The sequence below is a fragment of the Protopterus annectens genome, chromosome 2.part0 (assembly GCF_019279795.1).
Source record: "Protopterus annectens isolate FY-2018-M chromosome 2.part0, PAN1.0, whole genome shotgun sequence".
Lineage (NCBI taxonomy): Eukaryota > Metazoa > Chordata > Ceratodontiformes > Protopteridae > Protopterus > Protopterus annectens.
The window spans coordinates 1130336835-1130361873 of NC_056728.1; the positions used below are offsets into that span (position 1 = coordinate 1130336835).

The following is a 25039-nucleotide window of genomic DNA, read 5'->3' on the forward strand; positions in this document are numbered from 1 at the left end:
AGAGGGGGTATGAATGTGTACCCCCCTGCTTGTTTATGTACCACATAACTGTGGTGTTGTCCGTCTTTATCAGTAATTGTCCTGGATGAAGGTAGTCCTTGAAGGCTGTCGGTGCAGTCTGTACAGCTAGCATTTCTTTTTGACTGATATGAAGGTGCATTTGATTTGGGTTCCATTTTCCCTGAATGCACTTACCTGTCAGATGAGCCCCCCCCCCCATGCATAGTCTGATGCGTCTGTAGTTAGGGTTTTGGCAGCAGGGGGTGGTGTGAATGTCAGTCCCTTGTTTTGGTGGCAGGCCTCTGCCCACCATAGGAACTCTAGGCACAGGCAAGGTATGATAGGAATCATTGTTTCCAGGCTGTGACAATGTTTACTCCATACATTAAGTACCACTGACGTTTCTTCACATGCAGTCTTGCATATGGAATTAGAAAAATGCATGAAGCCATGAACCCCAAGGCTTGCAGTATTTGCTTTGTAGATAGCAGGGGCTTTTGTAGCTGCCGGTTTGAAGTAAGTCACTAAATGAATTTGCTTTTCTGGCATAAGGAAAGCCATCTGGGCAGTTGTATTCAAGCTTGCACCCAGGAATGTAATTTTTTGAGAGGGTACCATTTGAGATTTATTTTTGTTTATGGTGTACCCTAGACAGGTTAGAAGTCTTTTTACAAATGCCAGATGTTTTAGAAGAATGGCCTGGTTTTCTGCCCGAATTAGACAATCGTCCAGGTATGGATATATCTGAATATTTCTTTGCCTGCAAAATGCAATTACTGGAGCCAGGCACTTTGTGAATAACCTGGGCACAGTAGACAAGCCAAAGGGCAGTGCAGAGAACTGATAATGCATGCAGCCTGCTTTGAAGCATAGGAATCTTCTGCAAGATTCCCTGATTGGGATATGCAGGTAAGCCTCTTTTAAGTCGAGAGCTGCCAACCAGGCATCCTTGCCTAGCTTAGGAAGTCACTGGAGAAGAGTCAGCATCTTGAATTTTGGAATATCCGGAAAGGTGTTTAGAGTAGACAGGTCCAGAATTGGATGCCATCATTTATCTTTTCTGGGTAAGAGGAAAAGTCTGGAATAGAAACCTTGTCCCTTTTCCTCTTCTGGTACTAGCTGAACAGCCCCCATGCTTAGGATGGAAAGTACTTGTTTCTGAGCCTCTGGCCACCCATTTCGAGTCGGCAGTGTGTGGAAATGAAATCTGAATCCCTGGGACACTATATTTAAAACCCATTTGTCCTGGGTTATAAGTTGCCAGTTTCTTGAATGAAGAGCCAGTTTTACCCCCAAAGGGGCGGCTAAGTGCTTGGCAATTTCAAATGGAAGTAATTGAGGCTGCTTACCATAGGGTGGTGCCTTGTTGTTTCCAGATTTCGAAGTGGAAGCACCCCATTGTTTAGTTCTGAAAGTCCCTTGGGACTGAAACCTGGTGGTTCTGGAATGTCTGGGTTTGGCCATAGTGGCTCTGGAAGGAGCTGAAAAGGACCAGTTCTTAGTAGGCCAATGCCTACAAAATCTAGGAGGTTGCACTTTTAAGAAATCTTTCACAGTTTGCATAGATTTAGCTTTATCTTCCATCTTTTTAGAACTTCAGCCTTATTGCCAAATAAGGGTCCTGCTGTAAAGGAGCATCCAAAAGTTTTGCTTTAACATGATCAGGCAGAGATTGCTCCTTAAGCCAAGCATGCCTTCTAAGCACAGACCCAGTAACAGCAGCCCTACAGGAGGCCTCTAAAGAATCAACACCACACTGCAAAGTATGTTTGCCAACTTGTTCAGCTGAATGCAATAAATCCTGCAAATCTTTATTCTCCACACAGTCACTAATGTACTTAATTTTCTGTTTAAGCAGTCCCATGATATGTTGTTGATATTTTAGCATGTGGAATTGACAATTTAATGCCATGATTGCTAAGGTTGCACAAGTGTAAACCTTTTTACCCCATCTATCCAGCGCACTGGAGTCTCTATCAGAAGGGGTAGTATTTTTAGCAGTAGAAGCCTTAATGCCCTTGGGCCCCTGAGAAATGGTTTCGGGGTCCGCAACAGGATTTTTGAAAAGGAATTTGTGGGACTCAGGGACCCTGTAGTATCTGTCTGGTTTGCTAGAGGCTGGAGGTAAGGAATCAGGGGCCATACTGGATTCCGAAAACACATCATTAATAATGTCTAGTACAGGAGGTATAGCCAAAGGCCTATGCTGAGGAAGAAGAAGGAAATCCCTAAGCCTCTTTTTGGATTCAGAGAAATCCTGACTTTCCCAGTGGAAATGCTCCCTTAAGGTATGTAAAGTTTCCCCAAAAGAGGAATCCTCAGGTGGAGAAGCAGAGGGAATGGAATCCTCTGCATCAGCGTCCTCATAAGTAGGTATGGACAAATCCAGACCATTACAAGAGTCAGAAGAAACAGAGTCCTGTTCAGAAGATTCATAGTAAAATTCAATCCTAGGTCTCTGGGGGGACGGGGGTTGACTACCCCTGATTAGAGTAATTAAATATTCAGCCATTTTGATCATTTGTGTTTTAGGCACAGGGGCCTGAACATGTGGCCTGGGCATTGGTTTTTTAGACACAGATCGAGATTTAGACCTCAGCACTGCAGTTAGAGTTTGTTTAATATGCAAGTCTGTAGGCCTGAATACACCCTCAGAAGCCAGTGCCTGCTCAGTGGCTCTGGACGATTCCAAGGTAGAGACATCCGCGGGTTCCATATATGAAGCATCTCGTGACATACTGGACTCCACATGGGTCCCAGTAGAAGCCTGCGAATCAGAAGTAGCGGATATCAGGGGCTGCGAAAGCACCTCACTGAGTACCTGCGAACTGGCGACTGGCTTAGGAGAAGCGTCGTCAGTAGTTTTGGACCTCAATGGCCTGTCTCTGTCTTTTTCTTTGCGTTTTTTCGGTATTCCGGTAGTCGGATGGCTAACCGACGTCATTTCTGAATAATTAAACCGAGAAGCAAAAATGTACCGACGATGGATAGTGCGCTGATTAAATAAAGCACAAAACCGACAGCAAGGTACATTGTGGTCAGGGCCTAGGCAAGGAATACAGTGCAAATGAAAATCCTTATGAGGTATTTGCTTCCCACAAGTAATACAATTATCAACTTTTACTGACATCGGTAAGGAGCAAGAAAAAGTTTCCCCAATGGGGTACATAGTTTTAAGTTGAAGACTTCGGTTCTGAAACTCGAAAACGAAAATTTCAGGAGTCGGCCGACTGGCACTTGTGAACAGCTTCTGCTTCGGGCACCAGGCAGCAAGAAAGATTGATGTAATAGCGTAGGCTACATGTTTTATACCCCTGACAACTTGACGTCATGGAAGAAGGGACAGCAACAGACGCAGGACTCAAGACTTTGTTAATCAGGCTGACTGAGGGCAACCTGCCAGCAGATTACCCAAATGTAATGACTGCAACAGTGAAACACGATGAACATCTGCTTTTCCTAATATTGGTCTAGCAAAGGAAATGAATAACTGCTCTTCATTTCTGAAGTCCTTTGTCCTGTGAATATAGAATACGAGTTGTCTGTGAACATCTAATAAATGTAGCATGTACTCTCCCTTGTTAGAGTATCTTGGAATGAACACTGGAAGATGAAAATACTGACTTATGTTAGTCCTGGATGCTACCTTCCAAATAAAGGATGCATTAATTCAAAGGGAAACTCTGTCTCTGTGAAAAAAAACATAAGGGGGCTTTGGTGATAGGGTTTGTAGTTCCGAGAGTTGCCTAACTGATGTTACTGCGACCAGGAAAATAGTTTTCCAGTAAGAAACTTTAAATAGTACAGTTGTGTACACTTACCATAAATGTAGATGTTCGAGTATATTCACTGTTGAGTCATTACATTTGGGTAATCTGCTGGCAGGTTGCCCTCAGTCAGCCTTAATTCCAAAGTCTTGGGTCCTGCTTCGGTGGCTGTCTCCTCTTCTATGACGTCAGGGGTATAAGACATGCAACTGATGCCATTTTCTTTCGTTTTTCTTGCCCCAGATGTCAGGTGCCCCCAAAAAGGTAGCAAAATGATGTATATATAAATACATGCATCAATATAAACTTTACCTTCATCTATGTGCAAATACACCACATAGGTTGTAGAAGACAGAGAAGGATAAAATCCAGAATGAAAGGGGGATGGCGGGCAGGTAACCTGGACTGCAACAGTGAATACACTCAAACATCTACATTTATGGTAAGTGTACACAAATGTACTATGTTAATCGTGTTTCACTGTTGCAGTCATTACATTTGGATAGAATCTCAAAGCTATGGTTGGGTGGCTGGAGCTAAACAGCATTAGGTGCGGCTATAAGGCCCTACAGAACTGCAGTGGCAAAGCCTGCCCTGGACTTAAGAGTAGAAAGGCAAATGACAATGCTTTGTAAAGGTGTGAACTGAACTCCAAGTAGCAGCCTCTAGAATGTCTTTGGTTTGTACTCCTCTGAGAAAGGCTGCTGAAGTACCTGTAGCTCTAGTGGAATGAGACCTAAAGCCCTTGGGCACAGGCTTTCCATGGTGTAAGTAGCAGAAAGGTATGCAATGGCTTATCCACTTTGATATGGTCTGCTTTGAAATAGACTTTCCTTCTGATCCTGCAGCATATGCCTCTAATAATTGCTCAGTTTTTCTTTGAGCTTTAGTCCTGCTCAAGTAGAATCTCAGCTGTCTGTGCACGTCCAAGGAATGCAGAATTCTTTCCCCCTTGTTCTGTGGATTTGGATAAAAAGTTGGCAGATGAATAAAGAAGTTATGTACTCACCATAACGTTCCATCTGAGTAGGTACTTCATTTGTCTGCAACCTGTGGGTATCGGATCCGACTTCTGATCCGAGCCAGCAGCTTACCAAGCTCCAAGATCCGAGCTCCTAGCTCCTCCCCCCACCCATAATCCCCTGCTACCAACCACATTACCTCAGATCGTTTTTTTTGCCTTACCAACCTGTAAACATGAACAATCAACTGCAAAGGTGATCAGAAAATCCCAAAAGGTTCGGGGGATGGCAGGGGGGGGGGGGGGTCGGTTGCAGACAAATGAAGTACCTACTCAGATGGAACGTTAAGGTGAGTACATAACTTCTTTATCTGAAGTAGTTACTTCAACTGCTCTGCAACCTGTGGGACAGAGTCCCCAGCTACTTATAAGAACCTGGGTGGTCCTTACGGTAGGATATTCCGAAGCACCGCGGAGCCAAAAGAAGCCCTACTTCTCGAAATCACATCTAATTTATAATGAGAAATGAACGTATGAGAAGAGGACCAAGTAGCCGCTGAACATATGTCGTCCACTGGAACCCTAGACCAGAAGGCTGTTGAAGTGGCTACAGATCTTGTACAATGAGCACGGATATTAACCGGGGCTGGTTTGCCAGACAATATATACCCCTGAATAATACACTGACGAATCCAATTTGCCACAGTAACTTTGGAAATGGCTTTACCCATGGCTGATTTTGCATACGAGACAAATAACTAGTCCGACTTGCGAAACTCTCTAGTCCTATGCAAGTAGAAACACAGCTGTCTGTGTGCATCCAATTTGTGTAATGTGTATTCTCCCTTGTTCTGAAATGTGGGAAAAAACACCGGTAAATTTATTGATTGATTTATATTTGCTTCTGAAGCAACCTTAGGCAAGAAAGATGGGTTAGTCCTGAGGGACACACTATCTTTGTGAAAGACAAGGTAAGGAGGCTTCATACACAAGGCTTGTAATTCTGAAACCCTTTTGGCCGAAGTAATGGCCACTAAAAAGGCTGTTTTCCATGACAAGAACTTCAACGGAATTGAGGCCGCAGGTTTGAAAGGTGGACTTGTTAAGGCTTGCAAGACTAGAGTGAGGTCCCATGGGGGAACCACAGACTTTATTGGTGGATTTAGAAGGAAGATGCCTCGTAAGAAGGTTTTGCACAACTTTGTAGATGCTAAGGAACCTATGCCATCACCCACATGAAAATGGGAGATGGCCGCCAATTGTACCTTAACCGTAGAAGCACTTGCTCCCTGATGAAATATTAATGAGAGGAAGTCTAGGATGGTCGGGATAGGGACAGTAAATGGGTCCAAGCCCTTATCTTCTGCCCAAATGGAAAAACGTTTCCACTTACTGTTGTAAAGTTTTCTGGTACATGGCTTATAAGCCGCAACCAGAATGGCCTTAACAGGAGATGAGATACCGGGAGTCCTAGCCATTAATGGAACTGGATCAGCCAAGCCGCAAGCTTGAGGCTGACCAGGTTGGGCACTGGGCAATCGGCGGGATGAGAAATCAGTTCTGGACTGGGATCCAGAATCCACGGAGGAGCCACACTGTGAGACCGCAGAAAGGGGAAAGTACAGTTTTGTACCTACCATAAATGTAGATGTTCGAGTGCTAATACAGCTGCAGTCATAATAGATGTGTTCTCCTGCCGTCAGGCGGGTCCTCGGTCGGCCGAATTCCAAAGTCTAGGTCCAGCGTCGGTTGTCGTCGCTTTCTTTCCTGACATCAGTGCGACAGGGGTATATAAGACACAGCCGACGCCATTTTCTTCAGTCTTTCTTGCCCCAGATGTCAGGCGCCCCCAGAAGGAAGGCAAAATATATAACAATATATATATATATATATATATATATATATATATATAATATATAATCATGCATTGCAATATAATCAAAACCCAGTAGTTGCAAGCAAATACACCATAGAAGGATAACCCAATCAAGTTGTGAGATGAGGAGTTAGCCACTAGGTCTGTACCCAGAGGGGAAGGAGGAAGGGAAACCTGGACTGCAGCTGTATTAGCACTCGAACATCTACATTTATGGTAGGTACAAAACTGTACTATGTTCATAGTGCATACAGCTGCAGTCATAACAGATGGGTAGAATCCCAAAGCTACGCACAGGGTGGTAGGCACTAGGTGGAACTGGGAAAAGCCAGAATGCCCTGCAACACAGCAGTAGCAAAGCCTGCTCTAGTTTTGGAGTATAAAGGTAGGTGGTAGTGTTTAGTGAAGGTATGCACAGAACTCCAAGTGGCTGCCTCCAAAATATCTTTGGTAGGGACTCCTCTGAGGAAGGCTGCAGAGGTAGCTGTGGCCCTTGTGGAGTGGGGTCTGATGCCTGCAGGTACAGATTTACCATGAAAGGAGTAACAAATCGTATGCAGTGGCCTATCCATTTTGAAATAGTCTGTTTGGAAATTGGCTTCCCTTGAGCTCCTACAGCACAGGACACAAAGAGTTGTTCTGATTTCCTGAAAGGCTTTGTTCTGTCCAAATAGTAACGTAGCTGTCTATGGATGTCTAAGGAATGTAGCAGCCTTTCCCCTTTGTTTTGAGGATTGGGGTAAAAGGTAGGTAAGTGTATGGCCTGATTTAAAGCTACCCTGGACACTACCTTAGGCATAAATGACGGGTTGGTTCGTAGGGAAACCCTGTCCTGATGGAAGATGAGAAAGGGCTGCACAGCCATGAGGGCTTGTAGTTCCAAAACCCTACGAGCTGAGGTAATGGCCAGAAGGAAAGCTGTTTTCCAGGGCAAATATTGCAAATCTGTTGAGGCAGCTGGTTCAAAGGGAGGCAATGTTAATTTTTCTAGAATGTAATTAAGATCCCAGGCTGGTATTGGTTGTTTCCTTGGAGGTCTTATATTCTTAGCCCCTCTGAGGAACTGTCTTAAGAGTGGGTGGGAGAATAATGGTGGATCAGTGTTGTATTCAGCAGAAATGGCTGAGGCATGGATTTTGATGGAGGAAAATGAAAGTCCACTGTTCAACAGCTCAGCTAGATACTGTAATATCTGAGGTAAATTCAGTTTTCTAGGATCCTGGCCTTTTTTCTCATTCCAAGTGCAAAACCGTTTCCATTTTGCGGAGTAAGCCTTTCTAGTAGATGGCCTTCTGGCCTCCAAAATGACATCCTGCACCTCCTTGGAGAGTAGGGTCTGTTGTGGTGTTAAGGAATTTTCCATGCAGCCAGATTGAGTGTTTTCAGCTGACTGTGAAGAGTTTTGTAGCTGTGCTGAGTCAGTAGAAGTGGCATTAGAGGTAGGGTCCAGGGAGGAGAATGTGTTAGGCTCCTCAGGAGTGGGTACCAGTGTTGTCTTGGCCAGTCTGGAGAGATCTGTATCATCTTCGGTCTGCCTGCTCTTGCTTTCAAGAGCACCTTGAGCAGAAGAGGCAAAGGTGGGAAGGCGTAAACTGTCCGTGCTGCCCAACTGAAAGAAAGGGCATCCACTCTCCAGGCCTTTGAATGGAATGTCCTTGAGCAGAATTTTGTCAATTGATGATTCCTGTGGGAGGCAAAGAGATCTATGTCTGGCCTTCCCCACGCTTGGATTATCTTTGTAAACACTTGAGGATGCAACTTCCATTCATGCGGGTTTGTCATATTTCTGCTTAGATTGTCTGCCAGAGTGTTTTCCAAACCTGGCAGGTACTGTGCTTGAAGTTCGATTTGCCATTCCAGAGCCAAGTTCCAAAGTGACATGGCCAGCCTGCACAGGGGGTATGAATGTGTTCCTCCTTGTTTGTTTATGTACCACATTACTGTGGTGTTGTCTGTTCTTATCAATAATTGCCCTGGATGCAGGAGGTCCTTGAAAGCTGTAATTGCATTTATTACTGCTAGCATTTCCTTTTGATTGATGTGAAGGTGCTTTTCCTTTTGGGACCATTTGCCCTGAATGCACCTGTCTGTCATGTGTGCCCCCCAGGCGTAGTCTGAAGCGTCTGTTGTGATGACTTGATTTGCTTGAGGCTTGCAGAATGGTAGACTTGTGTTTGTTTGGCATGCTTGGGCCCACCATAGAAATTCCTTTTGCAAACATGGGATTAGTGGTATTATTGTTTCCAAACTGTGGCTGTGTTGAGACCATAGGTTTTTAGGTACCATTGAAGTTTCCTCATATGCAACTTTGCACATGGGATTAGAAGAATGCAAGATGCCATGAAGCCCAGAGCCTGCAGGATTTTCCTTGCAGTTAGCCTGGTACAATTTGCTAGTATTTTGAAGTACTGAGTTAGTTGCCCCTGTTTTTCTGGCGTAAGATAGGCCATCTGGGTGTTTGTGTCCAAGTTGGCACCCAGGAAAATTATTTTCTGAGATGGTGTTAGCCTGGATTTCTCTTTGTTGACTGTGTATCCCAGAGAATTCAATAACCGTGTTACATAAGCCAGATGTTCCAGAAGTATGTGTTTGCTGTCCGCTTGGATCAGGCAATCGTCCAAATAAGGATAAATTTGTATCCCTTGAAGTCTGCAGTAGGCAATTACTGATGCCAGGCATTTCGTGAATACTCTGGGCGCAGTAGATAAGCCAAAGGGCAATGCAGAGAATTGATAGTGGATTGAACCTGCAAGAAATCTGAGGTATCTTCTGCAGTTTTGTCTGATTGGGACATGCAGGTATGCCTCCTTGAGGTCCAATGTTACCAGCCAAGACTCCTTGCCCAGCATGGGAAGAAGCTGCTTTAAGGTGAGCATCTTGAATTTTGGTACGAGTAGAAATGTGTTTAGGATGGATAAGTCCAAAATAGGTCTCCAATTGGTTCCCTTCCTTGGTACCAGGAATAGTCTGGAATAAAAACCTTGACCTTGTTCGTGAGTAGGTACCTCTTGAATACCTTTCATATCCATGAGCTTTGAAATTTGTATTTGAGCCTCTGCCCTTTGATTGTGTGGCAGGTTCAGCATGCGCCTCATTTTTGGTAGAGTGTGAAAATGAAATCTGTAGCCTCTGTTTATAATGTCCAGGATCCATTTGTCTGTTGTGATAATATGCCAATTTTTTGAAAATAATGCCAGTTTTCCTCCCAAGGGTGCTGCCAGCTGAAACTTGCTTGGCATGCAAAGGGGAAAGTCATTTGGTTTGTTTCCTGTATTGTTGTGCACTGTCTTCGCCACCTCTTGGTGCTGGAGTTTGCCATTGTCTGCCTCTATATGATCCTTGAGATTGTCCTCTGCCCCTTGTGTGCCTGTATCTACCTCTTTGGGGCTTGTCCGTGGCTGGAAAGGACCAGTTTTTTGAAGGCCAATTTCTGATAAAATGTAATGGTTGTACCTGTAGAAAAGCTTTGACAGTTTGCATAGATTTAGCTTTTTCTTCCATTTTCCGTAGTATCTCCTCAGCATTAGTACCAAATAATACATCCTTTTGTAAAGGAGCATCTAGTAGTTTAGCTTTAACATGATCAGGCAAGGTTTGTTCCCTAAGCCAGGCATGTCTACGAATGACTGATCCTGTAGCAGCAGCTCTACTTGAGTTCTCTAGTGCATCATAGCCACATTGTAATGTGTGTTTACCCACTTGTTCTGCACTATGCATCATATCCTGCAACTCCTTCAAATCTGGTTGTTCAGGTTGTGACATTTTATTCCTTAATTGTGATAACAGAAACTGCTGATATTTAAGCATATGGAACTAACAATTTAAGGCCCTCATGGCTAGGGTGGCCGAGGTATATACCTTTTTTCCCCACCTTTCTAAGGATCTAGACTCTCCTTCGGAAGGTAATGGATTCTCAGCAGTAGAGGCCTTCATTCCCTTGGGGCCTTGAGAAATGGTTTCAGGGTCAGCATTATGGCTTTTGTAAAGAAATTGGTGTGAGTTAGGAACTCTGTAGTACCTATCAGGCTTGACTGGGGCAGGAGGCAGGGAATCCGGATTAAGGCAAGCCTCTGAGTAAACATCATCAAGTATGTCCAGGACAGGAGGTATCGCCAGAGGTCTGTGCTGAGGTAGCAAAAGAAATTCCCTAAGTCTTTTCTTGGAATCTGAAAAATCTTGGCCTTCCCAATGGAAGTGTTCCCTCAAGGTATGCAAGGTTTCCCCAAAAGAAAAATCCTCTGGGGGAGATACAGAAGGAATGGACTGCTCTGCATCAGAATCATCAAAGGGAGAGTACGAGTGCTCCTCTTAATCAGAATGTTCTGAAATAATGGAGCCCTGGTCAGAAGAGGGAGAATCTTCCTCCACTCTGGGTCTCTTGTCCGGAGGGGGTTGGGAACCCCTGATAAGAGTAATTAAATCCTCAGCCATTTTGAGCATCTGCTTTTTAGGCATGGGACCTGGAGATGGGCCCTGTGCAACAGGCCTCTTGGGATGCATGGCTGATTTGGACTTAGTAAAGGCCTTTATGGAAAAGGAAGATGAGGGTCTGAAGACACCATGGGTGGAAGTGGACCTGTCCACATTAAGAGGCTCAACACTCACAGTGGCTTCGTAGCTATAGTCAGGGTATGGGCGAGGTACCTGCGGTCGCGGTTACAGAAGACACCGCCAGAGAAGTGTCGCGGTAGTCAGGGGCTGCGAGGCGCCGCTGAGAACCGGACCACGTGTAGCCGGTTTTGGCGTGGTGTCGGTGGAGGCCGGACCTCGCGTGTCGGTCTTTGTCCTTGCGTTTTTGGACAAAACGGTAGTCGGAGTCTCCGGCGACATTTTATAATCAAAAGCTTTACCAAAAGTGCTGGGCGAACTCCGCCCGACGCTTAATAGTGCATTTATTGAAAGTAGCACAAAAGCGACAGCCCGAGACATCGTGGTCTGGGCCTAAACAAGGTATACAGAGGGAATGGAAATCCTTATGCGGTATTTGCTTCCCACAAGAAATACAATTGTTAACTTTGTCTGACATCGGTCTGAGGCAAGAAAAGTTTCCCCAACGGGGTACTTAGCTTTAAAGAAGACTTCGGTTTCCAAATTTTCGTAATTTCAGGAGCTGGCCGACCGGCACTTGCGAACTACTTCTGCTTCGGGCACCGCGCGGCAAAAAAGACTGGAGAAAATGGCGTCGGCTGTGTCTTATATACCCCTGTCGCACTGACGTCAGGAAAGAAAGTGACAACAACCGACGCCGGACCTAGACTTTGGAATTCGGCCGACCGAGGACCTGCCTGATGGCAGGAGAACCCATCTGTTATGACTGCAGCTGTATGCACGATGAACATCCAGATCTGCCAAGGCCAAAATGGGGCTATGAGGATAACTCTGCTCCCTAACTGACAGGCTTTCTGAATGAACTTCATCATGAGAGGAAGGGGAGGATAAGCATAAAGGAGCCCGGGAGGCCAAGCATGGACCAGAGCATCTCTGGGGGTTTCCCCTCTGGGGGGAATTATTGCGAAGTACTCGCTGCATTTTGTGTTTAAAGGAGAAGCAAAAAGATTGCAGCAAGGCTGATGCCATTTGTGGAAGATCTGTTTCGCAACAGATGGATTCAGAGACCACTCGTATGGAGTGAGGAGCACCTGACTTAGCTTGTCCGCTAATATGTTGGATTGTCCTGGGATGTGCGTTGCTACCAGAAAATGGTTGGTGGAGATCGCCCATTCCCAAACTCTCATGGCCTCTCGACACAGGGGGTAAGATCTGGTTCCTCCCTGTTTGTTTATGTACCAGACTACAGACATGTTGTCCGTCTGGATTGCAATAGTCCCTAGGGGAAGAAGGTTGTGGAGGGCTTGCAACGCCAAAAGCACCGCCCTCATCTCTAGGACATTGATATGCAATGTGATCATTAGGGGAGTCCACGTGCCTTGAACGGATCTGCCTGAACAACGCCCCCCCCCACCCGAGGCAAGAAGCGTCCGTGGTCAACGTGGCTTCAACCGGGGGGATCACAAAGGGCCTCCCTTCTCTGATATCCCGTGCATGCAACCACCAAAGAAGGGAGTCCCTGCAAACTCTGCTCAGCGGTATGGGCGTGTTCAACGGGTGGAGCAAGAGGAACCATTGGACTTGAAGGGTCCATTGCAATATCTGCATTCGCAGGCAGGCATGGAGGGAAAGACCAATCGCGGATGCCATAGACCCTAGTGCCTTCAGGACTAATTCCGCTGGAGGAGAAGGATTCCGTAGAAGGGCAAACGCCTGATAAGACAAGCTGTTCAGTCTGATTGATGTTAGGGTAGCTCGAGAGATTCGGGTATCCAACCTGGCCCCTATGAATTCCAGGGCTTGAGTGGGGCACAGGCAGGACTTCTGCAGGTTTACTGAAATGCCTAGGTTGTGGGCTAGAGTCAGTGCATAATCTCTCGCTACTGAGAGCTGATGCCTGTTGGTCGCGGTAAGGAGCCAGTCGTCTAGGTACGGGAAGACCTGAATGCCCTGAAGTCTCAGGTGGGCAGCAACCACCTCCATGACTTTGGTGAACACTCTGGGGGCTGAAGTGAGGCCGAATGGAAGAACCCTGAATTGATAATGACTGGCTCCGAGCCAGAAGCGGAGAAACCTCCTGGATCGTCTGTCCATTAAAATGTGGTAGTACGCATCCTTGAGGTCTATGGAGCACATCCAGTCGTTCTCCTGCAAAAGGGGGAGGATAGATTGAAGAGTGACCATCCGGAACTTTTCCTTGAGTATAAACAGGTTCAGAGCAGAAAGGTCTAAGATGGGTCTGAGGTCCCCCGTTTTCTTTGGCACCAAAAAGAACCTTGAGTAATACCCCAATCCGGACTGATCTGGGGGGACGGGCTGGATGGCTCTTTTTCTTAGCAGCTTTAAAATTTCTAAAGCCGCCTCCTCCCTCTGATCGGGTGGTACATCGGGGAGGTGTCTGGTTTTGGGGGGAAGATTTAGGAAAGGAATGAAGTAACCTCTGGAAATAATACAGAGCACCCATCGATCCATTGTAAGGGACTCCGAGAAAGGTTCTCTAGACCCAAAATTAGGCGGCCCCCCTCTGCCTCCGGGCCGGCGTCCACCTTGTCCTACTCTGCCTCTAGAGGACGAGTGGTCTGCAGCTGGATGGGATTGCTGAGACTTGCGGAACCACAGCTTCTTTTGTCCCCTCTGATTCCTGGAGAAGGATCTTTGGGGACTAGAGAAGTGGACTCCGACGGCAGACAGCGTCTTCCCGCCCTTTACGCTTTGGACCAGCGTATCGCGAACGGTCTTGCCGAAAAGAGCAGAACCGTCAAAGGGGGCGTTTGCGAAGGACGCCTTGAAGGGATCCGTGAAGTCGCAAAGATGGAGCCAGGCGTGATGTCGTAAGACGACCCCTGCTCCGCTGGCTCTAGCGGCTCCCTCCGAAGCATGAGAGAGGAGCCGCATAGACATATTGGAGATGGATTTTTAGTGTGGCCATTCGTGTCGTAAACACATTCCTGTCTCCGACCGACATGGACTCTGGGGGGGGGGGGCTGCAGCGTATTCCTTGATCAAGTCTCGCTGTAGCCTGATGGTATGTGCCATATAGCTCAGCTCCCTTATAGAAAAGGTCGCTGAAGCAAACATCCGCTTCCCAATCCGGTCCAACGCTCGAGATTCTTTATCTGGCGGGTGGACCAGAGAACTCTCCTGACCGAGTTCTTTCTTGGTGGCCGCCGCCACCAACATGGCATCAACGGGGGATCCTTTGGCCCACGATTGCCTATCTGCGGGGGGGGGGGGCTCAGTATTTTGTCGGGACGCCTAGGTATTGGCTCCACGGTGTTGGGCTCCTTACACGCCCTGGTGGTAATGAAGTCCACCAGGGGGTCGGCCGGAGGGGACACCCAAGAAGTAGATGGGCCTGTCTCAAACGCCTCCAGGAACATGGATTCATCAAGGGAAGGTTTTTGGGCAGACCACCCCCCTCTAATACGCAACATTTCCATGATGTCTCCAAAGGAGACATCTTCAGGGGGTGACCTTGGGGAACCCTCCCTATCATCTAAGTACGTGTCAGTGGTAACGGACTTGGGGGAGTCCAGGTGCCTCCTTTTACACCGTTTCCGAGGAACCTCCTCGGTGGGGCTATCCGAAGAGGGCTCGTCCACGGGTTGTTGTTGTTCCTCAACAGGAACTAGCTGGAGGGCTAGGGCAGGCTGTCCCAATGGTCGGATGATGGAAGACAGACCCTCATACAGTGGGGGTACGGGTGGATCCACAGCCCGAACTGGGGATCTGGAGGATCTAGACAGTACCCTCTCCACTACCTCAAAAGCCGAAGGAGATTCACCCTTGCCAGCATCTGAGAGCAATCTCCTCTGCTCCGAGGAAGGGATCAGGGTCGGAGCCGAAGCAGTCGGTGCCGAGAGAGAGGTGCGCTCCGAACCCAACAGCTCCGAAGATGCAACAACTCCCTCGGATCCAATGCTCAGCCCTCGGCCCCGAGAGCTCGGATCCGACAAGCTCGAGGGCATATTCGGCGAAGAGACTAGCGCTATCGGCGCTGACAATTCCCTGGGTCCGAATGGACACGGATCCAATGACTCCGAGATCCAAAAACGAGTCGGAGAAGGAGTGATCGGGGCAAACATGGGGGCCGCGCTCCCCCTAGAGGGGGGGGGACAAGAGCACCCCCATCTGCATTTGGGTCTGTAAGAACAGACGCATCATCCGATCCATATCCGCTTCGGAGATGCTTTTTGTTGACCTGGAAGAGGTAGTCGAGGCGGGCCGGGAGGGCCGCCTCGATAACCTCGAGGGAGACCGATCTTCCTCCTCCGGCTCCGGCGAGAAGCTAGGCGAACGGAGCCGAGAGGAGAAGGATCCGGAGACCCCCGAAGGAGACTTAGTTGTTTTAGCTGGCGGAACCGATGGGTGAGACTCGGTCCGCCTTTTATGGGATCTATGTCCCTCCTTATCCTTGTGCCTCTTCTCCTTTGTTGAGGAGGCACTAGTTTCCCCAGAGCTCAAACCCGAGTGGGAGGTTGAGTCCCGGGTAGAGCTGAGGGAACAGAGGGCGCCGAGGCCGCTGATGCAGCCGGAGCCCGAACAGGAGAGGAAGAAGAAGCTGACTCCTGGGGGAGCTTTCCCGCCAGGATCAGCTTGTTCTTTCTATCCCGAAGTGCCCAGGGGTTAAAGGCCGCACATATCTGGCAGGCTTCTGAGAGATGGGCTGCCCCAGGCACAAAACGCACTGAGTGTGGCCATCAGCTGGGGAAAGCTTGTGGCCACACTCAGTACATTTGGAAAAAATGGCCTTAGGCCCTTCCGCCATGATGAAGCACTCACACACACACCTAAACGCTAAGGAGGGAGGGGGAGTGACAAGAAACTAACTACTGTACCAGTAAAAATTTAGAAAACTAACATAAACAAGGGGGTAAAAGGTTTTACTACCACACACACCCGATTTCAAAGTTTTTGTTGAAATAAGATTGAAAACGATCTCACCCAGCCAGGAGCTCTTCAAAAGTAAAGCTTCTTCAGCCGCGGCAAAAAAATGATCTGAGGTAATGTGGTTGGTAGCAGGGGATTATGGGTAGGGGAGGAGCTAGGAGCTTGGATCTTGGAGCTTGGAGCTTGGTAAGCTGCCGGCTTGGATCCAAAGTCGGATCTGATATCCACAGGTTGCAGAGCAAATGAAGTAACAGATAGTCTGGTTAAGAGCCACACTGGAAACCACCTTAGGCATAAATGTAGGACTTGTCCTTAGAGGCACCCTGTCTGGGTAAAAGATGATAAAAGGCTCTACAGCCATGAGGGCCTGTAGCTCTGAAACTCTTCTTGCTGAAGTAATTGCTAGTAGCAGAGCTGTTTTCCATGATAAGAAGTTTATATCAGTGGTAGCGGCTGGATCAAATGGAGGCAGGGTGAGCTTTTCCAACACATAGCTGAGGTCCCATGCAGGTACTGGTGATCTAGGAGGCCTTACATTTTGGCTCCTCTGAGATACTGCTTTAGTAAAGAATGAGAAAAGATTGGTGGCTTTGTATTGTAATGAGCCGAAATGGCAGAGGCATTAATTTTAATTGATGAAAAAGATAAGCCCTTATCAAGCATCTCAGTTAGATATTGTAATATCTGACAACTATTTGGTTCTGCTGTATCAGTTCCTTGTGCTTGATTCCAAGCACAGAATCTTTTCCATTTATCAGCATAAGATTTTCTAGTACTAGGCCTTCTGCCTTCCAAAATGACATCCATCACAGCCTTACTAAGAGGCTTTGCTTGTAAAACTATATGATCAGCCATGCTGCCAGGTTCAGTGTCTGGAGTTGGTTGTGCAGGATCTGATTGTTTCCGCTGGGAAAGTAGTTGAGGTCTTTGAGGTAAGGCCCAAGCTGGATATTGAGACAGGTTTCTTAGGATTGGGTACCAGTATTGGCGAGGCCAGTCCAGGGCAATTAGTATCATCTTTGGTTTCTCTTGTCTGACTTTTAGAAGGACCTTGGGTGGAAGAGGCAGAGGAGGAAAGGTGTACACTGATAGGTTTTTCCAACTGAAGGATAGAGCGTCCACTTTCCATGCTTGTCTGTGATAAGTCCTTGTGCAGAATCTTTTCAAATGATAATTTTGAGGGGAGGCAAATAGATCTATGTCTGGACTCCCCCATTTCTTTGTTGTCATGCTGAAGACTTGTGGATCTAGTTTCCACTTGTGAGGATCCATAAGGTTTCTGCTTAAATCGTCTGCCAGAGCATTTTGCTTTCCTGGCAGGAACTGAGCTTGAAGATGTATTTGGTAAGTCAAAGCTGTGTCCCACAGTGCCATGGCTAATCTGCAAAGGGGGTATGAGTGCGTGCCCCATTGCTTGTTTATGTACCACATGACCGTGGTGTTGTCCGTCTATCAATAGTTGTCCTGGATGAAGTAAGTCCTCGAAGGCTGTCAGGGCATTTTGAACAGCTAGCATCTCTTTCTGGTTGATATGTAGATGTATTTGTTTTGGGGTCCATATGCCCTGAATGCATCTTCTCGCCCTGTGGACCCCCCAGGCATAATCTAATGCGTTTGTTAAGGTATGGTTGGCAGGGGGTACAGTGAAGGACCGCCCATGTTTTGGTGACATGCCTTTGCCCACCATAGAAACTCCTGTTGTAGGCAGGGAATGAGAGGAATCATTGTTTCTAGACTGTGACAATGTTGACTCCATAAACTTTTTAGGTACCATTGAAGTTTCCTCATATGCAGTCTTGCACATGGAATTAGCAGGATGCAGGATGCCATGAAGCCCAAAGCCTGCAGAATTTGTCTTGCAAATAACTGGGTTTTTGTTACCATCAGTTTGAAGTAAGTAGTCAGTTGCCTTTGCTTGTCTGGAGTGAGGTAAGCCATCTGGGCAGTTGTATTCAAGCTTGCACCCAGGAATGTTATCTTTTGAGAAGGTACCAGTTGTGACTTCTTTTTGTTTATTGTGTACCCTAGGCATGTTAGAAGCCTTTTCACAAATGCCAGGTGTTGAAAAAGAATGTCCTTGTTCTCTGCTTGAATGAGACAGTCGTCCAAGTAAGGATATATTTGGATACTTCTTTGTCTGCAATATGCAGTTACTGGTGCCAGGCATTTTGTAAAGACCCTGGGTGCAGTAGATAAGCCAAAGGGCAGTGCAGAGAATTGGTAATGCATTAAGCCAGCCTTGAATCTGAGGTATCTTCTGCACAACTGTCTTATTGGGACATGCAGGTATGCCTCTTTTAGGTCTAATGTCACCAGCCAAGCATTCTTGCCCAGCATGGGCAGAAGCTGCTGCAAAGTCAGTATTTTGAATTTTGGACTTTCCAGGTATTTGTTCAAAATCGATAAATCCAGTATTGGCCGCCAGGCCTTGTCCTTTCTGGGTACCAAGAACAGTCTTGAGTAAAAACCTTTTTTCTTTTTCCTGTTCTGGTACTGGTTGAATGGCCCCCATATCCATGAGGGATGTAACCTGTTTCTGGGCATCTGCCCATTGATTTTTTGGCAGATCTGGCCAACCGTTTGCCATTGGCAGAGTATGGAAGTGGAATCTGTATCCCTGCGATACTATGTTTAGCACCCACTTGTCCTGGGTTATTAACTGCCAATTTTGAGCAAAAAGTGCTAATTTTCCCCCTAAGGGTGCTGCCAAAAGATAAGTGCTTGGTGCAGGTAGGGGGAAGTCATTGGGACTTTTTTCTGTAGGTTAGCACTTTATCTCCTCCAGATTTGGAGGTCGAAGCGCCCCATTGCTTTGACCTGTATGAATCTTGCGCTTGGTATCTGGAACCCTTAGGGCATCTGGATTTGCCCCTTTGAGCTCTGTCTGACACAGGAAAGGCCCAATTTTGTGAAGGCCAGTGTCTACTGAATCTTGGTGGCTGCACTTGTAAAAAGTCTTTTAAAGTTTGCATAGACTTAAGCCTTGTCTTCTATTTTCTTTAAAACCTCTTCTGCCTCAATTCCAAAAAGAGTATCATGCTGCAAAGGTGCTTCTAACAATTTAGCTTTAACATGGTCAGGCAAATTTTGTTCCTTTAACATGGCATGCCTCCTAATCACAGATCCAGTAACTGCGGCCATGCAGGAGGCCTCTAAAGAATCAAAACCACATTGCAAAGTATGCTTTCCAACTTGTTCAGCTGCATGCAATAATTCCTGCATTTCTTTATTTTCTGCACATTCAGAAATCAGCATAATTTTCTATTTTAGCAATCCTATAACATGTTGTTGATACTTGAGCATATGAAATTGACAGTTTAATGCCATTTTTGCCAAGGTAGCAGATGTATAAACCTTTTTTCTCCATCTATCCAGTGCTCTTAAATCTCTGTCAGAGGGGGTAAGATTTTTTGCTGTAGAGGCCTTAACTCCCTTTGGACCCTGTGAAATAGTTTCGGGATCAGCAGCAGGGTTTATAAATAGGAATTTATGTGAGTCAGGGACCCTGTAATATCTGTCAGGCTTGCTGGGAGCCGGAGGTAAGGAGTCAGGGGTCAAGCTTGACTCTGAAAACACATCATCCACAATGTCTAAAGGCCTGTGCTGAGGGAGAAGAAGGAAATCCCAGAGCCTCTTTTTTGATTCTGAGAAATCTTGACTCTCCCAGTGAAAATGCTCCCTTAAAGTATGCAAGGTTTCTCTAAATGAATAATCCTCAGGAGGTGATGCAGATGGTATAGACTTCCTCTGCATCTGAATCCTCATAAGGAGATATAGATAATTCCTGATCAGAAGAAACAGAAAGAAACCTGATCTGAAGATTCATAATCAGTATCTTGCCTAGGCCTCTTATCTGTAGGGGGATGGGCACCCCTCATTCAAGGTAATAAGGTCATTAGCCATTTTGATCACCTGTTTTTTTAGTCATAGAGACCTGTGCACGTGGGTCATGCGTCATTTTTTTTTTAGTTTTAGAAGTAGCTTTTGTCTTTGGTTTTGCAGTTGTCGTCGGTTTGATATACAAATGTTGAGGTCTGAATACACCCTCAGAAGCCTGTGCCTGCTCAGCGGCTCCGGACCCATCCGAGGGAGATACATACATCAGTCCAATACCTTGAGTATCTTGCTGCATGCCTGACTCCACATGGGTGTCGGTAGAGGTCTGCGACTTGAAAGTAGCAGGTATCAGGGGCTGCGAAAGCGCCTCACTGAGTACCAGTGAACTGGCGACTGGCTTAGGAGAAGCTTCGCCGTCGGTTTTGGATCTCGACTGCCTTTCTCTATCCTTTTCTTTGCATTTTTTATACACTCCGTTAGTTGGATTGCTATCCAACGACATTTCTGGGTAGTTAAATCTGTTTCCAAAATACTTTCAGGCAGAAATATACCGACGCTTAATACTGCATCGGTTAAATCTAGCACAAAACCGACAGCCAGGCACGTTGTGATCAGGGCCTAGGCAAGGAATACAGTATAGATGGAAATCCTTATGAGGTATTTGCTTCCCACAAGTAATACAATTATTAACTTTTTCTGACATCGGTATGGAGCAAGAAAAAAAGTTTCCCCAATGGGGTACTTAGCTTTAGTGAAGACTTCGGTTCTGAAACTCAAACTCGAATATTTCAGTAGTCAGCCGACCGACACTTGCGAAATGCTTCTGCTTCGGGCACTGTGCGGCAAGAAAGACAAATAAAATGGCGTCGGTTGCATGTCTTATACCCCTGACGACCTGACGTCATGGAAGAGGAGACAGCCACCGACGCAGGCCCCAAGACTTTGGAGTTCAGGCCGACTGAGGGCAACCTGCCAGCAGATTACCCAAATGCAATGACTGCAACAGTGAAACACGAAGAACATCTACTGAATTCTCATGCTCAAAGGGAGCCTGGGTTAAATCCTGCAAAAGAATGGCAATGTCCCATGCGGGTGCTGAGCCTCTAATGGGAGGTCTTAACAGAAATGCACCCTTGAGAAGACTTTTTGAGATCTTAAGGAGTGCAACAGATGTATTGTTCAGATGTTGATGAAAATTGGAGATAGTTGCCAAGTGTATCTTAATAGTTGCAAAACTACAGCCTTTGTCAAAGAGATAAGAAAAATTCAAGAATGTATGTTACTGGTACAGAAAAGGAGTCTCAATCTTTGGAATAGGCCTAGATTGAAAATCTCTTCCATTTAATATGGTAAACTTTTATAGCTGAAGGTTTCAGTGAAGCACAAATAATACTGACTACTACAGAGCGAACCCTGGTATCTCTGGCTATGGTTAAAATTGGATGAACCATATGGTTAATTTCACATATTTTTGGACTGAAGGAGGCATTCCAAATTGTGAGATAGAAGATCTAGACAATGATATAACATCCATGCAGTGGTGGCTGGTGACTTCAAACCAAAGGGGGGCTGCAGGAGATAGCTGAGTGGGTGGGGCCAATGGGAAGGGGTATGATCAATGAGAAAGGGGAGGGGCTATGGTGCAGTTGGATCAGTGCTGGCCATGCTTACCAATTTTATATGAAATAAATGCTCAGTCGCTATGGCACATGCCAAATACTCTACATTGGACTACCTGTATATACATGTAACAATCAAGACAAAATGAAGTAGAGAAGAAGAAAAAATATTTCAATGCATTGGCTACATGACAGCTTACTTAATATCTAGATGGAAACACAAAGGTTGCTATGCATGAAAAAATAAATTACTTTTTAAATACATTACTGGAATGCCAGTCAAAATTAAGTATAAAAAAACAAGCAGTGCTCAACTCAAACCACTTCTCCTTGTACTGCATTTCTAATTATAATTTAACATGCTGAAAGTAGCGATCTCTGTGATACCCCTGCAAAAATGTTTTTTGATGCTCCAGGGTTAATACTCAAGACATGCACAGTACGTGTCGGTTTTCCATTTTTCAACATTTTTACATTTACATTATAGATGTCGGTCTAGTGTCCATTCCATCTTGATTATTGTGTCTATCTATGTCTATATCTATTTATCTAGTCATATAGATGCATTGGATATGTCATAATATCTTCTGCAAAAACAATGCACTTGTCTAAAAAAAAATACAGAATGCTCACAAAGTTCTAATCTCACCAAAAACAATTCAACTAAATTGCACATGCAAGCTTTATTAAATCACAGCTTAAAGCAATTACATTCTAAAACAAGAGCTAATGTATTCAAGTACTGCATGATGTCATCTCGACTTTTCTTAGACATAACTGAATGCAACTGTGTATCCCAAATGCAGTGAATTTCCTTGGAGAGGTAACTGGCAAATCAGCTTGTAACCAGAGCAGAATATCAGAAATCCTGTTTTGTTCCTTCATTAAACCAGTCATAACAGTTCTATTATACCATGACCCCCCCGAAACGTGCACGCTGATTGGCCAGCGTGCCCGTTGTAAATCGAGTTATACTAATGGAAAAAGGTCCGTCCCGGACTTTTTTCATTAGTATAACTCGTTTTTTTAAAACACTGTCTCGCTATGTTAAATGGGTTTAACATAGCGAAACAGTGTTTTAAAAAAAAGCAACGGAGAAAGCAAGATCTCCGTTGCTTTTTTCGCTATGTTAAATGAGTTTAACATGAGACAGTTTAAAATAAGCAACGGAGATGTCCGTTGTTTATTTTAAAACTGTCTCGCTATGTTAAACTCATTTAACATAGCGAGACTAAAAAGCAACGGAGATCTTGATTCTCCGTTTTGCTCACAACTCTGACGATCGCGCAGGCGCCGCAGTACATCAGAACTGCCGGATGCCAGACATCTGCGGAAGGGCAGTAAACAGGCATTATACTATGCCATTATTTAAGAAAAGTAACAGTTTCTTTTCTTAAATAATGTCATGATAACAGCAATAACGCCTGGGTGTGGGTAATGCTAAATTACCACGGTTGGCTTTGTTTGGTCCGGGCGCCTCGGGACCAAACCACGCCAACCGTGGTAATTTAGACACCCACACCCAGGCGTGGGTTATTGCTATAATAGACCGTCTGTAATCAGAGAGTAAAATGTTCTATGTCACGACTCAGCATTATTGCCAGCATGTGGCCAATGCTCACGGATCAGATTTGACACTTTTCAAATAGAAAATGGAAGTAAAGGAGGAAAATTAGCAGATTGTGTGGCAAATTTCTTAACTTTACCACGCAGGTATATCTCTTCAAAGTAACATAGAAAGATAGCAAAGCTTTAGGGAATAAAGGCTTCATCACTTCATAAGCATTGTCCACATTTTTTTTAAATTAATAAAAACAAGCAAAAAACGTTTTATCTAAGCAATGCAACTCATCAGAAGAGCCATACAATTTAGACAACCTCACTTATAGAATCTTTCTCCAAATAGTTTGAGGTAAATTAAAGAAACAGACCTTCAGCATTGCTCTAGCAATGTACTGCCTTACAGATTTCACAGCACCATCATATTCAAAATCTGTTCATAATTAAACTTGGATATATCCAGCTTTAGTCTTCAAACAGTTAAAAAGCTAAACTCTGCATGGTATTGTAAGCGTGCTGCAGTTTGGAAGACATGAGACTGAAAAGAAGACACGTACATTTTCTACTAAAAGCACTCTTAAAACAATAAACTTAATAAAACTGTATAAGCTGACTTCCTCCATCAGGAAATGACTCAAAACAGATCTGCTCTGCCCAACATTTTTATATCATCTTCTCTGCTTACAACAAGTACTGACAGCTGTAATTCAAGAAATTTAATTTAGAAACAAAAATACCTGTTGTAGAGGAAATCTTGACACATATAAACCTTGAACAGTAAAGGTTTTCCTCAAAGACAAACTAAGTTTCCTACTCATGTTAACATATGCTACCATAGCACTTGTGGTAGAAAGTTCACTACAAAATTCTAATGATGTCCCAGCCATGGCATCTTCCGCCATGTGACAAGATGGAATGTCAGAGAAATGAGGACAAGCTTTACTTTCAGCAACAGCTCTGTATTTTTCTACAGCCGAAGAAAAAGGAACATAGTGATGTGCAACAGATCTAGTTATCTCTTCTCCAGAAGAAGATGAAATGGAAATGAGGACTACCTTTTGTACTGCTCCCTTAACGTGCCCTTGCAAACTCAGTAGTACTTTCTGTTCATGTATGTCAGTTGTTGATGGCAATTTGTAGAACATTATCATGCTGACTGTTTGATCTGAAATATGTCTGAAACACAGACCAGAGATTATAAAACTCCACCAACAGTATCACACTCCAACTTACTTTCCACCACTTCTAATATTTATGTTCCACATCTTTTAATTTAAATAACATGATCAAACTCAAATGGACACAACAGACATTTCAACACACTGCTTATTTGACTTTGCTCACTAATGTATCCTACTTATCAACAAAATGTCGATTAAATGAAATGGAACACACACACACTACCTGAATCCAGTCTCCATAGCAGCAGCAGTCCTGAATGCCTCCTTAGCCAGAATCCAGTCTCTGTAGCAGCAGCAGTCCTGAATGCCTCCTTAGCCCACACAAGCCAATGGCTGGTTTCCAGGATGCAGTCTGTGCGTTTCCCACTGAAAGTAGGCTCCAGCCTGCGGGTGGTGCAGTCGTGTCCTACTGTTCTCTGGGGTCGTCACCGCACATACTTCTGGGCTGCAGGGCAGAGATGCCTTTTTCCCCTATCCGGACTGCTTAACACCGCAGTTTGGAGTACTGCGAGTACCAGGAACTCCAAGCATGCATGCGTGGAGTTCCGGGACTCGCATTTTTTTAATTGTCTTTTCTTCTTTCTTTCTACAGGTGGGGGTGGGGGGTGGGGGCTGCAGTCCTATAGCACGAGCCACCCCTAGTAAATACACTGGGTGCTATGCGGAGACCGAATAGCAGAGCTCTGAAAATGATTGGCTCCCAGGTGGAGGCGAAGAAATCTCCTGAACTGCTTCACTATTTCTATGCGATAGTAGACATCCTGAAGATCTAGAGAGCACATCCACTCACCCTGCCTGAG

General features: G+C 45.4%; 1 protein-coding gene across 3 annotated transcripts in view; it reads right to left on the minus strand.

The window, feature by feature from the left end:
• MLLT3 (MLLT3 super elongation complex subunit) overlaps positions 1–25039 on the minus strand; it is a 1902592-nt gene that overhangs the window by 1215953 nt on the left and 661600 nt on the right. The window lies entirely within an intron of this gene.